Source organism: Phodopus roborovskii, unplaced genomic scaffold (assembly GCF_943737965.1).
Source record: "Phodopus roborovskii unplaced genomic scaffold, PHOROB, whole genome shotgun sequence".
Lineage (NCBI taxonomy): Eukaryota > Metazoa > Chordata > Mammalia > Rodentia > Cricetidae > Phodopus > Phodopus roborovskii.
Genome location: NW_026125489.1, coordinates 9,277,184 through 9,296,410, shown reverse-complemented (window position 1 = coordinate 9,296,410; position 19,227 = coordinate 9,277,184).

Sequence of the window (19,227 nt, the reverse complement as noted above, 5' to 3'; positions counted from 1 at the left end):
GGGACCCATCTGTCCCTGTCTCCCCGGCGTAGGCCACCACACCTGACTTTCCCCCCTGGGGATTAAACTTGGGTCCTCATACTTGCAAGACAAGCATGTTATTGACTGTACTGTCTCCACTATCCTATGTAAGCTCTTTGGGTCTTTGTTTTCTTGCCTATAAAATGGAGACAATAGGCATAGCTACTCATTTTATAAGACGGCCGTAAATAATAAACACAGTAGCATACATTAGGAATTCACGACAAGTTTGACACATAAGACAAGCTCAGTAAAGGCAAGCTTTATGGATGCTGAAAGGCAGGCATGGCATAGGCAACTCCAGGCATCTATCAGCCTGACTTAGTGGCCTATGAGATGGTTAGTCTTAAATGTCCACTTGCCACAGCCTAGAGTCACCTGGGAAGAGCGCCTGAACAAGGGCTCTCACCTCATTGGGTTGTAGGCATATCTGTGGGCTACTGTTGCCAGGGGCCCTGGGAGGGGACCATCAGGCAACATTGGAACTCATAGAACACAGCTGGGTGGTTGGTGAAGCCACACCTGAGTGAGCCCTGGAGAGGCAAAACCCTGAGGGCTACGGTGTCCTGAGGACCTCATGCTGTTATTGAGCATGGCTCTGATTGTCGCCTTCATGTTCACCACATCTCTCATCATCTATGGGTTGGATGAAAACTCTCAAGGGGTCTCTAGCCCCTCACTGGTCAGTGTGACTGGTACTTACAATAATAGTGATTGACTTTTCCCAACTATTGCTGCTGGAGCAGGTTAGTAATTCAACCACCACCCTTAGAAAGAATTTAGACATGTAGAATTGTTTAGTAAGGTTAGGTTAAGATGTTTTGTTAATGGCTTAGAGGTAGAAAATCTTGGGGAACAATTTAGAGTTTAGAAACACACACTTTTTGAATAAGGGATTCATTGAGGTCAGGGAACAGGAAAAATGGCAGCCAGGCTATTGATGGCTGATGTACCTTTCTTGCTAGGATGGGTTGCTGATCACAGGTGATGATTGATCCCTTTTGCCCATTTCTGCCCTAAGCTTCCTGATTTAAAAAACAAAAAATTGATGAGTGGGTATACATCCTGAGGACACAAAGTAAAAATGACTGTTTTTCATATATAAAAGTTTAGATTTGTGATTCTTTTAAGATTTTTTATATGATTACCTTTTGGGATAAATAATAAAACAATTCATTCTCCTTCTATAACCAAAAATGCAGACTGCTGGTAAAAAGGACCGGCTGAGAAAAAGAACTCTGCTTGCTTACACTCTGTTAATCTGTAACAAGTTGCTTGGGCATGAATGTTTGTGGGTTCCCAGAGATAATTTGTTTTTCACTTGCAATACACAAAATGTTTAATCATGTAAGGGATATGGAAAACATGGTGTGTGTGTGTTTACTTGAATTCATTGTAATCATTCACTTAAAAAATGGAATGTAACCACATTATAATATTTATGCTGCTTGAAAGATTTTGTTGGGGTATATAAGCTATAAGGAAAAAATTAAGAACAGACAGAACGGTTACATCTGCATAGAGGTAAGAAAAGAGATGAGAGAGAGATGCTAGAAAGTTACCAACGGTGTGTGTGTGTGTGTGTGAGTGTGTGTGAGTGAGAGTGAGTGTGTGAGTGTGTGTGTGAGAGAGTGAGTGTGTGAGTGTGTGTGTGAGAGAGTGTGTGTGTGAGTGTGTGTGTGAGAGAGAGTGAGTGTGTGTGTGAGAGAGTGTGTGTGTGTGAGTGTGTGTGAGTGTGTGTGTGAGTGAGAGAGTGAGTGTGTGAGTGTGAGAGAGTGTGTGAGAGTGTGTGTGAGTGAGAGAGTGAGTGTGTGAGTGTGTGTGTGAGAGAGTGAGTGTGTGAATGTGTGTGAGTGTGTGTGAGTGTGAGAGTGTGTGTGAGAGTGTGTGTGTGAGTGTGTGTGTGAGAGAGAGTGTGTGAGTGTGTGTGAGAGAGAGTGTGTGTGTGAGAGAGTGTGTGTGTGTGAGAGAGTGTGTGAGTGTGTGTGAATGTGTGAGTATGCTTTCCTTTTTCTTCACTGGCTCCAGAAAGTGAAATTTGACCCCATTCGTCGGCCCCAGAGAATTAAGTTTTACTCCCTTAGTCAGAAGAGTGATTAGTAGGCAGACTCGGTGGCTCCCTCTCAGTTCCTGGGCTGCTGAAGCCTGGTCCTCACATCAGTGTTTCCTGGCACCCAAAGGGGAGGAGGATCACGAGGGCTGTCCAGGAGAGAGAGAGAGAGACACCTCTTTTCGGAGACTGTCCAGAAGAGACAGTTCTCTAAAGGCCACCATGGGTAGGAGCTTCACCCAAGGTGCTGAGATTGTCGGGTTGCCTCGGAAGAGGTGGGATGGAAGACCTACCTCGCCGTGGCGCGCACCATTTCATGAGAATGAGGAAGTATGCTAGCTGGGAGCAAGCGGCCGCAGCATGGGTGCGCTCGCTGCTCTTTGCTCTTGACTGAGGATGTGATGTAACCCACGGCTTGAGTTCTTCCCCTCAGAAAGGGGCTATAACCCAGAAGAGTAGGCGGGACAAAACCTCTCCCCCTGTGGCGATTTTTGCCAGGGCAGTCATCACAGCAAGAGACATCCCTTCAAATGGCGAGAGGGCACGGTTATAGAACACCGAGTGTCCCGTGAACGTTTTAGCTTTCTCCTTAGGGCTGGGCCTCTAGACGCGGCTTTCCCTGTATTATCTCAGTTAGCTCCACTGCCCGTCGGGGAGCCAAGGGCCAGTCTTACCCCCACTTCCCAAGTGAGCAAACCCGGGACAGAGAAAACAAGGTTGGCCAACTTTTTCTATCAAGAAGCAGATGGGAAATCTTCAGGCACTGGGGGCCAGATGGCATCTGTCACAGCTTCTCAACACTGTCACTCCGGAGCAAAAGCAGCTGTAGGCAACACATAAACAAATGAATTCAGCTGCGCTCAAGGGAAATGTTTTTTAAGAGTGCTGAGGTCTACATCTCTGTGTCACAGAACAGTGTTCTTTTGTTTGTACTGCCTTGGGGCTTTTCACCTGTCTGTCTTTCCCGCCATCTGGGCTTTTTACCTGTCTGTCTTTCCCGCCATCTGTCCTACTTTTCTGCTTCCTCGGTGTCCGGTTGGATGACATTTCTTTTTCTTGCTTCCTCGAGCCTGAACTCCTCCTCCTACTGCCTGAAAGTCCCGCCTACGCCAACTGCCTAGCGATTGGCCATTTAGCTTTTTTATTAGACCAATCAGGCGCCTTAGGCAGACAAGGTAAACTAATGCAACACGTCTTTACACGGTTAAACTAATATTCTGCAACATAAACAGACGCAACACATCTTTACATAGTTAAACAAATATTCTGCAACATTCCTGAAATCCACCTCAAAGAGGAGAAAAAGTCTAGTTTCTGTGGGCTGACTTAAGGAGTCAAGAGCAGGAGCTATGGACAAACGCCAAAAGCATATATCATAAAGCCCCAGGTTCGAGGCCCACTTCTCCAGCCAGCCCTGTACCCTACAGACCTTTCATCCATTGTCCAGTCGCTTAATCCATCTGCTTCTGTGATTGCTTCTCTTGTCATTCAGAAAGGGTCATCTATTTATTTGTTTGTTTATCTGTTTGTCAGAACTGATTAGAAAGCTAGGACTTTTTCCTAATTTTCTTCTTAACTTCACTCCTGTTACTCTTCAAATTCGCTGCATGCGTGCTCACATTCACTGGTAAGCACTAAATCTATTTAGTTCTCTCCCTCTCCCCCCACCCCCCACCCCCTTGTTTCTTGAGGCAGAGTTTTTCTGTGTAGCTTTGGAGTCTGTTCCGGAACCCTGGAACCCGATCTATAGCCCACACTGGTCTCAAACTCACAGAGATCCACCTGCTTCTACCTCCCAAAAGGTGTGTACTGTCACTGATTGGCCAAGATTTTCTTTATGGCCAACATTTACAGGAAAGCTGGGGAAATCAGAGTAATGGATACGTTTTGGCCCTTAGATTTTGACAGGGGTTCTGGTTTCTGGGGCCCACTTTAGGAAGAGATTGGGGTTGAGAACCGTCCTCTGGGATATGCTTTTCTGAGTTCCAGCAGATGCCTCCTGGGAAAGAAGCCTTGCTGAGTGGAGCTGCCACCCTTCCACAGCTTAGAGAGGTCAGCAGAGAGAATCTCCACAGTCCCCAGGAGCCTGGTGAGTCTCACTGTCACTCTGCACTTCTGGCCTGCCGGTGGCTCCCCCAGGGGTCCCCTGAGCGCTCACTATGCATCTGCTCTCAGAGGGATGGACTTCTAGGTATCCCCAGCTGTGTGGCTCCCGGTCCTATGAGAATGACTGTTCCCATGGGTCATAATTCACGTTTTCCGTATTCCAATTACATATCTGACCTCATCGGATTTATTGAATAAGAGCTTCATGGGATCCATTAGTTTTTCTTTCATTTCTCGCTGTCTTAGGAAATTATTAAATAGCCTAAGAGAAATAAACATTAAATTGGGGTAATTGGAAGAATATTATTATGGAATTAGTGTTTCCAACATCTACCCCTAAAAGTAGCATTGAAAGGAACTAGGGGCCAATATTTTAATTATGAAGTCCACTCTCCAAGACTGGTTTAAAGGTTAAAAAGCCCCAAGTCCTTCAAATACTCCAAGTATCATGACTTCCAAGACCCTGCACCTCCTGGTCCATCCTCTCAGTATGTTAATTAGTAAAGGGAAAAAAGAAAGGGTTGGACACCTGTTAAAGAAAAGGGAATATCTTGTCCTCATCATCACAGGGCTCATGCCGTTATCTCTATACAGGGAAGCCAGATCAGAGAGGAAAGCAAGACAAATTTATCTATGCAAAACATCACACGATATGGGACCCTTCATTTTGGGCACACTGGAGTTGTTCTTGAGGTAGATGCTGAACTTCTCTAGGTTGCTAGGTGGACATTAGGTTGCTCCGTGACCACAGAGATCATTCATGAGGAAGATGGTGGACAAACTCACTCTTTTGGATCTCTCCATTGCCTTCCTAGTTGCCTTCCCTAAACCCAGATCTGAGCAATCTCCAACTGCCTATGGAATAAAATCCACACACATCAGCACACCGGATAAGCCCATCCCAATGAGCTCAGTGAGTCTGAATGAGTCTCCCCAAACTTGAAAACCTCAAGCTGAAAACCCAGATCGTATTTTCTGAAGTAGAATCCTGGAGTGGGATACAAGGTAGATAAGAAAATGGGAATCCAGGACAAGATCCCAGAGAATTCCAGGCATGCCACTGGGCAACTGCAGAGACTAACATTGATTAAATGAATCGGGTGACTGTATAGGCCAGGCAGAGAGGAGAAGCCATAACATTAACTCAGGCTGAGCATTTCCCGGAACTAAGAAGAGTATCAGACTTTGAGATAAGACCAACCTCCACCTCCAAGCTTCCATTGTCTCTCTTTGTTCTGAATACAGTGCTGTGGGTCAGGCTGTGGGAGCCAGCCTCAGAAATACACAAAGGAATACTGCACAACCCAGCTCTCACACTTGCTAAGCATCTTGAGCTAGTAGTTTTCATGACTTCTCACAGAGGTCAGACATCAACGTGCTTTAACGATTCTAAGATGCCCTGTGGTATCACAGAGTTGGCTATGACGCGTGGTTTGTGATCCCTCTGGGGGTTGAACAACACTTACATAGCGGCCACATATCAGATATCCTGCATGTCAGATATTTACATTGCATGTCATAACAGTAGCAAAAAGTACAGTTATAAAGTAGCAACAAAATAATTTTATAGTTGGGGTCCGCACAGCATGAGGAGCTGTGTTAAAGGGTCACAGCATTAGGAAGGCTGAGAGCCCTGCTCTGGAGAAGCTTGACGCAATGCCTGGGAACCATTGATTTGGTGGGCACATCACTGATTGCTTTTATACAGTTTTCTCAAACAAACAAACATTTTTTTAAATCTCATTTTTAAAATTTTGTTGGCCAGCATCGCTTTACTGGTAGGGAATACTCAGAGAGAGAACTCCAAAAGCAAAGTGGAAATGGGGAAAAAAGCCAATGAGGCCTGAGGAAATGACAGACAGAAGGATCCAACGGTCTTATTGAACTATTTATGAACTATTTAACATGAGAAAGTATGTCGTAAAAGACATTGTTTTTCTTTTCGAGTCATGGCCAGTTATTATCGCTTTGCTCTGAGTGGCGGCTTCAGAACACAGTGGACGGGCAAGGAGTTGATGAAACTCATTCCCAGGGCAAAAACATAGATGTTCCCATCCCTCCTCCTCCTCCATTTCTTCTCTTTGAGCACAGGAGAGCGAGGACAGAGAAAAGGGAAAGGTGACTACCCTACCTTCCCATACACAGCTATTTTTAAATACAATTACACATTTGGCAGATGTCTCCATCTTATTGCCTAGAGACAGTCGCGTTTGCATCAAACACTTCAATGCAGGATGTTACAGAGGCTCCGGGCTGGTGGTCAGAGCGTGGGCTAAAAAGGACGGAAGCGAAGCGTCTTTGGACTTGCGCTCCGAGCCTTCCTTCCACCTTTCTGCCCAGCTTTCCGGTGGGTCTTTTCAGCCAGCCCTTCCTTTCTGCTTTCCGCATCTTTCTTTTTCAATCTCTGGGTCCATAGGACCAGATCATGGTGAAGCCGGCCTCCCACCAGCACCAGTTTGCCCTGAGTGTCCAGACTACTAAATCTACCGCCTTACAGGAAGCGGGGGAGGGGGACGAGCAACTGTTGTTCACCCAGCAGGAGCCTTCACTATCCAAGCAAATAGGGCTCTCCTGGGGGTTCCCTAAAACCCCAAGAGTCATACCCAAAAGCGAAGCAGATTGTGAAATCTGCCGTCCAGGGGTTTTAGAACGAGCGGTGCGTTTTCACATTTGCTTCCAGATTCCTGAACTCAAGTTTCACCCTCCTGAAATCGGAGCTGGCCATAAAAGGAGCGAAAGTGGATGCGTTAGGAGCCCACTGGCTCATACTCAGCATCTTCTCTTAGAACCAGGAATGGCAGGGAGGGTTTGCACTCACCAAGCAGCTGTGCAACATTTCAGGCAGCTGGGTCTTGTGGCGGCAGTGAACACTTAGCGTCGGATCTTTTCTGGAGCTAAGGTAAACACTCCAGGCTTGCTCATATACGGCAGTGATGAGGAAGCAGGCTCAAAGACAGCCAGCTAGGGAGAAGCACAGGGCTCCCCACTACCTAAAAAGCGGGGAGAGGGAAGCCATTGTATTTTAAATTAGGAATTAGTTCATCAACGCTGAAGCCAAGGCACGTGTCTGCTAGTTCGCATTCATCACGGCAATGATTTTACTTAATGGTGTTTGCAAAGTTCAAGCCTGTAGCCGGAACGATTCAACTCATTAGGGAATGAATATGAGTCGGGGCGTTTAGGACTGAATGCTGCGCCAGCCATGAAGAAACATCTTTTGAGTTTTTCTTCTTCCCCGAGGCCCAGGCAGGACTCCAGCTTTCAGGACCAAGGAATGACTAAGTCAGGGCCATCGCCACATGTTGGAACATAAAGCACCTGTGCAAAGCTCCTCCCCTTTTACTTTAGAAGCCGATGATTCCACAGCAAAGCTGGGGTAGGGACATTTTTTCAAAAGGTTGAGGAAAGAAGAAACATTGGCCCTTCACAGTAGCATTAAACAAGTCCAGCAATGTGGTAGCAGGAGAGCTCCTAACTAACTCTACAATGAGGCGGAAAGGATGCCCGCAGAGGGCATCAGGAGCAGGCTAGTCCAGACTTGTGCAAGAAGTGGCTTTCGGAGGGCAGAAATAGAAAACTATAGGTTCTGTGGCTTCAAACTGTACCACAGAGGAAAAGTAAAGGCGGCACAGGACACTGTCATCTACACTGCACAGCACTCTGACGGCCTCTTCAGAGTTCGTAGAGGAAGACAGGATCCACGGGCATTTCCTTGGGGGCCGCATGGACAGTGTCCCAGACATAAGCAGTCGTAGAATCCTCAGATGGGGGAGCTCAGGTGTTACTAGAAGCAGTAACAGCAACGCACACCTTCTTGCCTCCCTCGGGCCTTGGTCCTCTGATCCAAACAGGGCCAGCTACTTCTTTTCACTCCCTATCACAACCCATGACTATTCCGACCACTGGTCTCTTGCCACCATATTGTTCCGCTCAGCTGCCTTGGTAACTCTTGCCTGATGGGAGATGTCATTCTGTATATGTTTCTCATACTGGTCTACACTTGCCCCTCGACAAGAGGGAGATTAGGCTTTCTTTCTTCGAAGGTGAGCACGACTTGGGGGGCCTAGGGTTCCAGAAAGCCAGCAGCCACCAAAGCAACCCCAGTCTGGTGGCTTGTGCGTCCCTTGCCTTTCAGACTTCATGGATAATGTGAGTGTGGGGTTTGAGAAGGGAGTGTCATTATTTGTAGGTGTGTGAGTGGCAGAGTAAGGGATGGATGGGGAGAGCAGATACTGAGAGAGTGGTTGCCACTGAGGGCCGTGCATGGCCCTGCACGGGAGGTGAGCTGACAGTTCCGTTAGCCCGCCCACAAGGCATCCATGCTCCACTGACATCTGGCCTGGAGCTCTGGTCACTCTCTCTTAAACAGCTTCCAGGCAGCAGCGTAAAAGGAGAAAGATAACAAGAAAAAACATTGGGAATCTGAGCCCTCAAACACTTCTGACATTTCTGGACTCTGGCCAGGACAGAACCAAAGGCATTGCTAGCTCCGGGTCACAGATTGGAGAATCGAGGGTCCTGCCCAGTACTGGGATCTGCCTGGAGCTCTCATCACTACAGCCTGGATTTGGATTTGTCTTAGTAACCATCTCTGGTCTATCTGGTCTAGCTGTCCACCATCTGCCTCTCTCGAGCTGACAAATGTTCCTCTTTGGGTTTTTTTTTTTTTTTTTTTTCCTTCGCTTCCTTCCTTTATCGACACATAAAGGATTGAGTGTGTGGCATTCACACGTGTGCATATTCATGGGTGTGTGCATACGGAGACCAGAGGCCAATGTTTGAGCACCTCCTTTTGTCACTGTCCACCTTAGTATTTGTAAAAGGGCCTCTCATTATACCTGGAGCTTTCACAGAGTGGCCCTAAGCCACTCCATTTCCCCAGCACTGGAACTACGGCCACACCCAGCTTTTATGTGGGTGGTGGGTGTTACGAGTAGATTTTTCCCTGCCGGTCTGGTCCCACCACCACGACAGCCCCAAATAACACACAGAGATACTGTGTTAGATATAATTCTCATGGCCAGTTACTAGCTCTGTCTTAAATATTAACCCATTTCTATTTGTCTATGTATAAGTATTTCCACGTGGTCTCATCTTACCGGAGAGAGGGGCCGGAGTTCTACTCTCTCTGTTCTCCATCTTGAATCTCCTCCCTACTACTTCCTCTCTCCTCCTTGTCTCCTAGTCCCACCTATTTTGCTTTCCTATTGGCCAACAGTGCTTTATTCATTAACCAATACGAGAAACATATTTACAGGATGACATCCCCCATCAGGTAGGGATCAGACTTTCAGGTTCTCGGGTCTCAATAATAAGCCATCTCCTCGGTACAACCTCGCTATCTCTCTTATAATTATTTCCTAGGGCTAGAAAACCCTCAGTGGTTAAGAACACTGCTGCTGTTCTGCAGGACCTGGGTTCGATTCCTAGCACCCACTTTGTGGCTCACAACCTCCTGTAACTCCAGTTTCAGGGAATCCAACACCCTCCTCTGGGCCACCACAAATATCAGGCTCATCCATCAATGGTACATGAACAAAATATCCATACACATAAAGTAAATTAAACTTTTTCAAAGCCCTAGGTTCTTTCATAAACAATTCAGCATAGTGACAACTAATGACATGCCATTTACATTGTCATTTGTGTTCTAAATAATCTAGAGGTGGCCTAAAGCATAAGCGTGAAGCCGAGCGTGAGGCTGAATGCCTGTAATACTAACACTTAGAGAATCCCCCGTGACAGCGCCCCTTACCAGCAGGAAGTAGTTTGGAAAGAACGACGCCCAAATTCCCAAATATTGTCTATAAATGTTTGTTTTCATTTAAATGGACTTGGTTATTAAATAAATAAATAAATAAATAAATACTAACACTTAGGTAGAGCCAGGAGTATCAAGAGGTCAAGAGGTCACCCGGTCTACCTGGTCAGCTCATGGCCAGCTGGGGCTACCTGGCTTCATGAGACATTGTAGAGCAAAATGAAACAAGCAAACAACAAACTAAACAAATAAATCATAATATTAAAAATAAAGTAGATAGGAGGATAGGGCAGACTGAATGTGTGCATATGACAGGCAAATATGAAAATCTACATAAAGGACTTTAGCATCTGAGATGTTGGCATTTTCTGGAATTAATCTCCTGAGGACCCCGAGGGATGACTACTTGTGGGCAGGCGCGGAATTAATAAGGCGAAAGGCTGTGGGTGTAAACGAGAGCGATGTAGAGTGTGGGAAAAGAACACAGAAGGGCTGGCCTCACTCATCTGTCATGGGTCCCTGGCGCCTCCTCCAGCTTTGAAAACAGCGTGCTCAACGTGGCTTGTGCTCCCTGAAAGGACTTTTCACAAAGCTCCCGGGTAACAACATCAATCTTGTTAGAGGACATACGAAAGTGAGAGACTCCCAAATGTAAGAAACTTGATTGGCTTCAGTATAAATCCCCTCTGTCAGTGAGAGGCTCCAGACGGAATGATATAGAAGCTGAGAGCCTTTGAATGACACCCAGTAAGTTACGGTACCCGGAGATGCTGTAAATCCACTGCAATCTTTGAAGGCAGAGGTCACTGGCTCCATCATGGGACTCAGACCATAAAGGACAGAAATAAGGCATTCCCTTAGGATGGGAACAGATGCTTCCAAATAGAAACAGTGTCTGAGACCCAACTTACAGCCTCTGGCCACCCATGTGGACAGGCAATGAACAGTTACTGAGTTTCTTCGCTACACCGGTTGGAATCAATAAAATTGAAAGTCTGGCTCTTTCAGCTGTGATTTGTTTGTGTTCCTGCTGGACTGCCTCAGGGGTCTTAGGGAGAGGGAGTCGCTCCTCCCCACCAGGTGCTTCTGATTAGAGCCTCAGACTCCCAGGCTTAGAATGATTTGTTTGCTTGTCTATCTCATTTGCAAAGTGAGCGGCTGCAGGCCAGGAGAGCTGTTCCACTGATATGTTCCACGCCGAGCCCAGCACCCAGCACAGCACACAGAAAGCAGCAAGAGGAATATATAACATATGACAGAAAGGGAAAAGAATACTCTTACCGATGGATGTTTTCTTCTTCTCCCCACTCCACAAATTCCCCAAGCACAGACAAGTCGCTGCCTTGTTTAATTTGGTGAAGGAGCAATGGGTCTCTCTCTGAGTGGTTTGGGTTTGGAGGTCATTTGCAGAAAATGCAAGTTTACAGAAATGAATTTCACAGTGTCATGGAAAGTAAGGAAGACGGAGGAGCCATAATGGACAACACACAGGTTTCATTCTGGCTATCCCGGACCCAGACACGGAGCAGATTCCCTTCCTTATTAGGGGGAAGGGTAACAGAGCCACTTGTCCTGGATCACAGGATCATTGTTCCCTTTGTCTCTGAGTTGGTAAGGACGTCCCACGCTGTAACGAAGAATGGAGAAGCAAGGGAGTGTGTAAAGTTTCCCGCAGTGCATGCACTAGCAAGCCTACCTGAACCTCATCGTGGAAGGGGGTGGCAGGAGGGAAGAGGACCTGTGTTTTTGTTTCTTTAAGCTCTGGGTTTCTGCCTTTCTTTGTCTTTCTCAGGTTAAAACATACACACAGCTTAATTTTGTATTAAAGCTGAAGATTTCAAACTGACTTCCAAAGTACTAGTGAAATCTAGTGTCAGGCTAAGTGAGTATCAAGGAGATACTTCCCTTGTATTTAAACTGTGTAAAGGAGACTCGAACCCCTGACCCTCTTCAGAGTCCTTTGGTCTAAAAGCAAGCCTCCTTAACTCCAAATATTTTATAAGAATTAATTAATATTTTCTTTGAAATGAAAATTGGGATAAATCCCAGAAAATTAAATTCTAGATGTCCTAGAAAGTTTTGTGTGCATCCTATGACAAATGCAAGACCATTGCTTTCATTAAGTGGGAGAGTAACAAGGATTTATGGTATAACTTTATTCTGTCAGTCAATCTGGGCAGCCCTGTAATCAACAGCCCTGGTTTTGGTTTTTGTTTGTTTTGTGTTGTTTGTTTTTAAATTCTTTTTTTTTTTTTTTTTTTTTTTGGTTTTTCAAGATAGGGTATCTCTGTATTGCTTTGGAGCCTGTCCTGGAACTTGCTTTGTAGGTCAAGCTGACTTTGAACTCACAGAGATCCCCCTGCCTCTGCCTCCTGAGTGCTGGGACTAAAGGCGTGCGCCACCAACGCTGTTTCTAAAGTGTAATTTGCGATGATAATGGAAGGTTTTGTCTGACCAGGCTAAACCAGATGTCTATCACAGAAAGGAAAATCCCAGCAGTCACTTATGTACTGAATTTGCCTCATCCTTGATGTCCGAGCCTCAACTTACAGTTTTACGAGGAATGATGGGAAGGGAAAACAGTGGGTGCGGGCTCAGGACTAACACTTAAAATGGGCCGTGAAAGTACAGTTCCTAAGAAAGAGCTACTGTAGCCCTGGGTGGAGCAGAGAGAGTGGGGTGGTCCACAATGCCTTGCTGTGATCAGCTCACATGTCAAGCCGCCCTGCAGTGCTTTCCAGGAAGTGAGAGGCTGCTTTCCCATGTTGCAGAATGGTGTCCATTCGTTGTTGTTGTTGTTTTTAAATACATACCTGCCCAGTTAAAATACAATTTGCGGACTCCACTGCATCCCATCACCCCCGTGACCCAGGCAATACAGGCAGCGCAGATATCGCTTTGGCCGCCTGTAGGGAGCACAGCTGGCCCGGGAGCACGGAGGGTAGCTGGAGCGGGGCTTGTGGCTCTGCTATAGAGGACCCTGCAGGGGGCACTAGCTCTCTCTGGAGGATGACTCCGGAGGTCTCTGCAGGTGTCACACACTGAGACAAACGAAAACTCGGTATAGATTGCCCTTGTCAATCTGGATCAGACTTGTGGAGTCTAATAACAGGCGGTTTATTCCCAATGTAGTTAAGCCCAGCCCAGCATATTTTGGAAAAAAAAGTTTCCTGGTGTAATACAATCCCCACTGCACAAGGAAGCACAATTACATTGAAATTCAACTCAGGGTGCATGCCATTTCTTCCAAGAAGATGGATTCTAGAGATACGCTACCTGTACTAGCTTAAGGGCTTACGGGTCTGGCCTGGTCTCGGTCAAACAGATAGCGTAGAGGTCATCTGGACTGTTAGTCACCTCTGGTCCTGGCTGTGGAGCTTGGGCGAGCCTCTGGCTATCAGGGTCATTTAGATTACTAGCCACCTCCAGACCTGGTGGTAAGAGCTTGGTGTGATCTGGCTGGCCGGACAGATAACACAGATCACCCAGGCTGTCAATCACTTCCAACTCTCAGCTTTCTGGAGGGAAGAACAGGTTTTTCATCTTTCCCATTGGAAAGACAATCCCGCTTGATTCACATTCCTGGTTTCTCTGGAGGTCTGTGGGAACAAGGGCCTTCCAGGCTTTTCTCCCAAGGGCTGGTGAGCAACACCACCAGTTGGACGTCTCTCTGCTGCAATACGAACACCCTCTGGCCTTGGACTTCCACAGCTACAGCAGCAGAGGCTTCATGACCATCGAAATCACGTGTCTGGGACACGCCCATTTCTCCCACAGGTGGTGGTCCAGCGAGAGAGAGTCGAAAGAGTATTGCCCTTTCCAGGATGCGGGAGCCCAGGACAGAGATTTCTGAAGTACGCACTGGAAACAGGGCGGAGCGGCTGCAACCTCAAGTCCTGTAGACCTTGAAGCAGCCGCTTGCTGCGGAACTGCGGGCCCCGCCCAAAGCTTGTGCCACGTTCAGCTTCCGGCATCATGAAGGTCGAGTGACAGGAGCCGCCCTCCTTCCCACTCCTGGAGAGACTACACTCACATGTGTGGGTCAAGCTTCAGAGTGAAATGCCTGGAACTGTCAAGGAAGGCACTGTCCCTTTGCAGAGGTCAGGGATTCCCAGTGGTTTTACTTCCCTCTGCCTTTTGGCACTTTCAACACGTGCCAAGCTTACCCAGTATGAAAACTTACTGTGCTTATTGTAACTTCTCCTTTTAAAAAATTGTGTGCGGACAGGGACTTTTACTTCACGGCCATAAGAGGAAGCTGTGTGTTTGGAAGGAGCCCGATACATACGAGATTCTCAGTACGCAGTGGTTCTCAACGAATGGGTCGCGACCCCTTTGGGTCACAAGACCATGGGGAAACACGGATGTTTGCTTTACGGTTTATAACGGCAGCAAAATCACAGTTATGAAGTGGCAACAGTAATAATTTTATAGCTGGGGTTGGCACAACATGAGGAGCTGTGTTAAAGGGTCACAGCATTAGGGAGGCTGAGAATCACTGTACTAGATCAATGAATGAATGAATGAATGAACGAACATACGAGGAGTGCATGAGTGGAGGAAGTGTTTGATCTCTGCTGTCCTCACTTTTCCGTCTGTAAAATGAAAACACTAGATGCACTCCACACGCCATCTTCACAGAGAGCAGCTAGCATCAGCCCACAGTAGACCTAACCTATGTTCTCCCTGCTAGTGAGGAGCATGGTTTAGGGTTGCAGCTGCTGGGGGGGGGGGTGAGGCCTCTGCAAGGGCCCTGCTATGCAGGGTTCAGTCCTGTCACTCAGAAACTCACCGTGTTTATCGTGGAGGTGATGGATCGTACAGATATCCTAAACACACTGTTTCCCTGAAATGGCCATTCATACCCAATGAAATGAAAACTACTCTAGTAACATAAGACCCAGGCAGCAAGCTGGAAGCCAAACATTCCATCTAGCTTCGTGGCTCTCCTTCACACTTGGGACCTACACGGCTTGGGTGGGAAACTACTTTCAGAAGCCAGTATACTTAATTACAAAACAAGCACAGGAACGTGAATGTCTCCCTAAGTAGGGCTGTGTTCCCTTGGAAACAACAACAGTATTTACATGATAACTTAGCTAAATATTAAATGGCAGTGAATAAATTCAAGGGGGAATGTGTGGGCTTGGATGAATAGTCCTCTGCGACTTGGCTCAAAGATAAAACAAGTGGATGAAAAGAACTCTTTATTTCTGGATGAAAAACGGCATTAATGGACTGGGTGGTGTTGGTGCACACCTTTAATGCCAGCATTCAGAAGGCAGAGGTAGGTGGATCTCTGTGAGTTTGAGGCCAGCCTAGTCTACAGAGTGAGTTCTAGGACAATCTCCAAAGCTATATAGAGAAACCCTGTCTCAAAGCCAAAAAAAAGGGGGGGGGGGTGCTTTAATGCAAGCTATCAATTCCCAAATCAACTTATAGATGTAATATAAAATTCCCCACACCATTTTTGGACCTATTCAGGATAATAATAAGCATTAGCCAAAGGCTGAATTTACAAAAAGCAAACTATACCATTTTTTTTTTAAGTCGGAAAAACAAAGTTAAGGGAAGACTTGCCATCAGCCATTTAACAAGGAAAACCATAAAGCTGTAACAAAGGCTAATAAATAAGAATACTGAGCTGAAGTTCGCAAGTCATTGGTTTATAAATGGACCACATTGAAGAGAAATATGTGCAGCCATTACAGAAACACTGTGGCAGAACTATACAGCTGTTGCCACAGAAAGCCGTGAACAAGATGTTAGTGTGGTAGGTTTGAATGACAGGGGCCCCCCACAGGCTCATAAATTTAAATGCTTGGTCCCTCACTGATGGAGCTGTTGGGAAGGATAAGGAGGCGTGGCCTTGTTGAAGGAGGCGTGTCTTTGGGTGGGCTTTGAGGTTTCAAAAGCCCACTCCTTTCCCAGGCTTGCTCTGGCTGCTTGTGGATCAAAATGTTCACGCTCAACTATTTCTTCAGAGGCATGCCTCCTGTGCCATGCTCCCTGTCGTGATGGCTACAGACGCTAACCCGCTGAAACTGTGGTCCTCAAGTAAACTCTTTTTTCTATAAGTTGCCTTGGTCAAGGTGTCTTGTCATAGCAATAGAAAAGTAATGAAGACAGCAACTCTAGTATTTCTAGAATCACCCCACTTGGGGGAGAACAGAATGTCATATATGTGGAGGGAAACATGAAGACTTTCGTGTCAATAAATTAATAACAGCGGCAGTCTACTCGCCGCAGGTGCTAACTTTACGAGTGAAATCTTTTTACTCCTCTATGATGAATATGTATTAGTAATTAAAATACAAATTTTAAGCATTTTTAGAGTGTTCCTAACATGTGACTCCATTTATTCTTATTTTCAGCCTAATTTTCAGGCGGGGGGGGGGGGTAGTGCAGATCTGGCCTTTAGTGCATAGTTAATATTTATCACGATTCTCTATCAAAGATATGCCTTCATCAAAGAAGTAATTAAACGTTCCTGATTCTCTTTAACATTAAATTTGCATCAACTGACAGCCCACAAGCCCAAATAATTATATTTTTGTTATAAAACTGGAAATACTTTTTCCAGTTCCTGCCACAGACTCCTCTAAGAATAATACAGCTGCTCAGCTATTTAACGGAACAGTACCGTCTTTAAACCCAAGCTTTGTGTGGACACCGGGTCCAGTCGCTCTGGTTGCTAGGACACGACACTGTGCATCTTGTGGTACAACCTTCTGGGCCTGATGGTCCAGGCTTAGGTCTGGCCCTGACCCAGATGGGAGAATTCAAGATTTATTTATGCTGGGGCATAGAATAAAGCAGCTACTCATAGTGAGTTTTTACACAGGACAAGTACACCCAGGCGATCTCAAAGAACAAAAGCCACTTGTAGACAGCTGACAGTGTTGTGTTCATGTCGGGAGAGCCAGACTGGTAAGCGCTCAAGCCTGCAGATTTCAACTCACACCTTCAGCTGAGGCTGCCAGGGTTGCCTAAGTCATCGGTTTCTTCCTTCCTCGTCCAGGCCCTGAGTTTGACCTTTTGTTTGTGTTCTAGACAACAGCCTGCCAGACAAATGCCAGTGAGTAGTCATCCTTGACAGGGTTTATTTACACAATGGTGAAAAAAAAATAATTCTTGAATAAACTTCGTAGATTATACCTCTTCTTCAAGACCCTTCTGACAAGCAATGTTGCAATTTCAGAGTATCTACGAGATGAAAGACTAGAGACAGAGCATTTGTGAGCACATTGCCGGGCACATGGGAAGTTTAATGGGATGGCGTAGGTCTCTATAGTGGGTATTGTTTCTTTATTTACCATGGTAACGTTACTCGAGGGAAGTCTCATCTTACTGGCAGCATAGTATTCTGATGGGGGATGTCATTCTGTATATATGGTTTTCTTATTGGCAGGAAGATGGGCGGGACTAGGAAGAGAGGAGAATTCTGGGAAAGGTAGGCAGAGAAGTGCCAGAGACAGACGCCATGTAGACCACAAAGGGATAACAGGCATTCTCCGGTAAGCCAAGACCACGAGGAAATACATAGATTAGTAGAAATGAGTTAATAATTGAGACAGAGCTAGCTGATAAGAAGCCCTAGCCATCGGCCAACAGCTTATAATTAATATAAGTCTTTGTGTGCTTATTTGGGGCTGAGAAGGGCGGGGGACCTGTCGGGACAAGAAAATGCCCGCAGCAATATTCCAAGCTGTGATTTAAATAATCATTATATAAACCTCATTTCCAACTTTTTTTGTTTTTTAACAAGGTTAGAGCTTGCTCACCAATCTTGCAATCATTAACCAGCACTCTGGTCGCCTACAGTAAAGGCGGGAGAACAGAATTGGCAGGATAGCTTCCGGAACAGGAAGCAGTTGGGATGGGATGTTTCTTTTTTTTTTGGGGGGGGGGGAGGTCATGTGGAAGTGGTTGGTGTTATCATTCATCTTTGACCTTAATCCACCAATGCAATACTCTCCTTAATGGCATTTCATAACCAACTCTCGATTTTAATGGAAAGCACTTGCAATTGTTTACCACACTGTATACTTTATGCATTTTATTTTATGACGTCTGTTGAACTGTAAGCTCACAGGGGACAGTCATTGTGTTTTCCTTATAGTGCCCCCTACTAAGGGCAACTTAAGTGATGACTGGAAAGTCAAAGATAGACATTGTCTCAGCCAGGATTGCTGTTGCAATGCCATTGCACCCTGACCATGGCAACTTGGGGGCGGGCGGCATTTGGTTTACATCTCCACACCGAGGCCGCTCTTAGAAAAGAAAGTATTTAACTGGGTGGGGGCTTGCTTACAGCCCCTGAGGGTTCCTTCACTGTCACCATGGCAGGAAGCATGCTAGCAGCTGTATTGGGCATGGTGCTGGAGAAGGAGTTGAAAGTTTCACCCTGATCCAAAAGCAGGAAGAGAGGGGCTGGGCCTGGTACAGGCTTTCCACCTCAAAGCTTCCTCCAATGAAGCCAAACTTCCTACTTCTCCTAACCCTATCAAAGAGTGCATCTCCCTGATGACTTAAGCCTTCAACTCTATGAGCCTGTGGGGCCATTCTTATTCAGACCACCCCCAGCATAGACATTTGTTTTGTTTTTTGTTTTTCGAGACAGGGTCTCTCCCTGTAGCTCTGGCTGTCTTGGAACTGGCTGTATAGACCAGGCTGGCCTCGAACTCAAGCCTCTGCCTCTCTAGTTGCTGGGGTCAAAGGTGTGCCACTGTGCCCAGCATGGCATGTGATTTTTAATTTTCATTCTCAGTCCCCGGTGAACTCCACTTGTAGACCCCTGCATGGACCCCCAAGGCGCCTTGAGCAAGCCTGAAGCTGTTGGCGGGAGCTCCTTGCCCCAAGGCTTTTGTTGGTACTCTTCCCATTTTTGATGACACACACCTCGTGACAACACACAACCTGTGACAACACACACCCTGTGACAACACACACCTCGTAGGGAGGAGCTAAGCCCAAAATTCCTGTAATTTTCCACTGTGCTGTAAGTCAGTATTTAAGCCCGTTCTTTCCCCTCAAAAAACGGCATTCGGCATTTGGCGTTTCGACATCGCCATTGAACGAATGACCCGCTGTCTTGTCTTTATTTCGATCTCTAGGCCTTCGCCCGATTCGTGGAAGAGATGGTAGCGCTACATCCACTGACTCTCATCTCCGCCCAGAACTCCATATTAGAACCTTAGACATTTCCCAGGGAGGAATCTTCTAACTCTGGCCATCAGACAGTAGAGGCTGAATGGAGAGAGGGGGCAGAGCTACTGTATCACTGGGG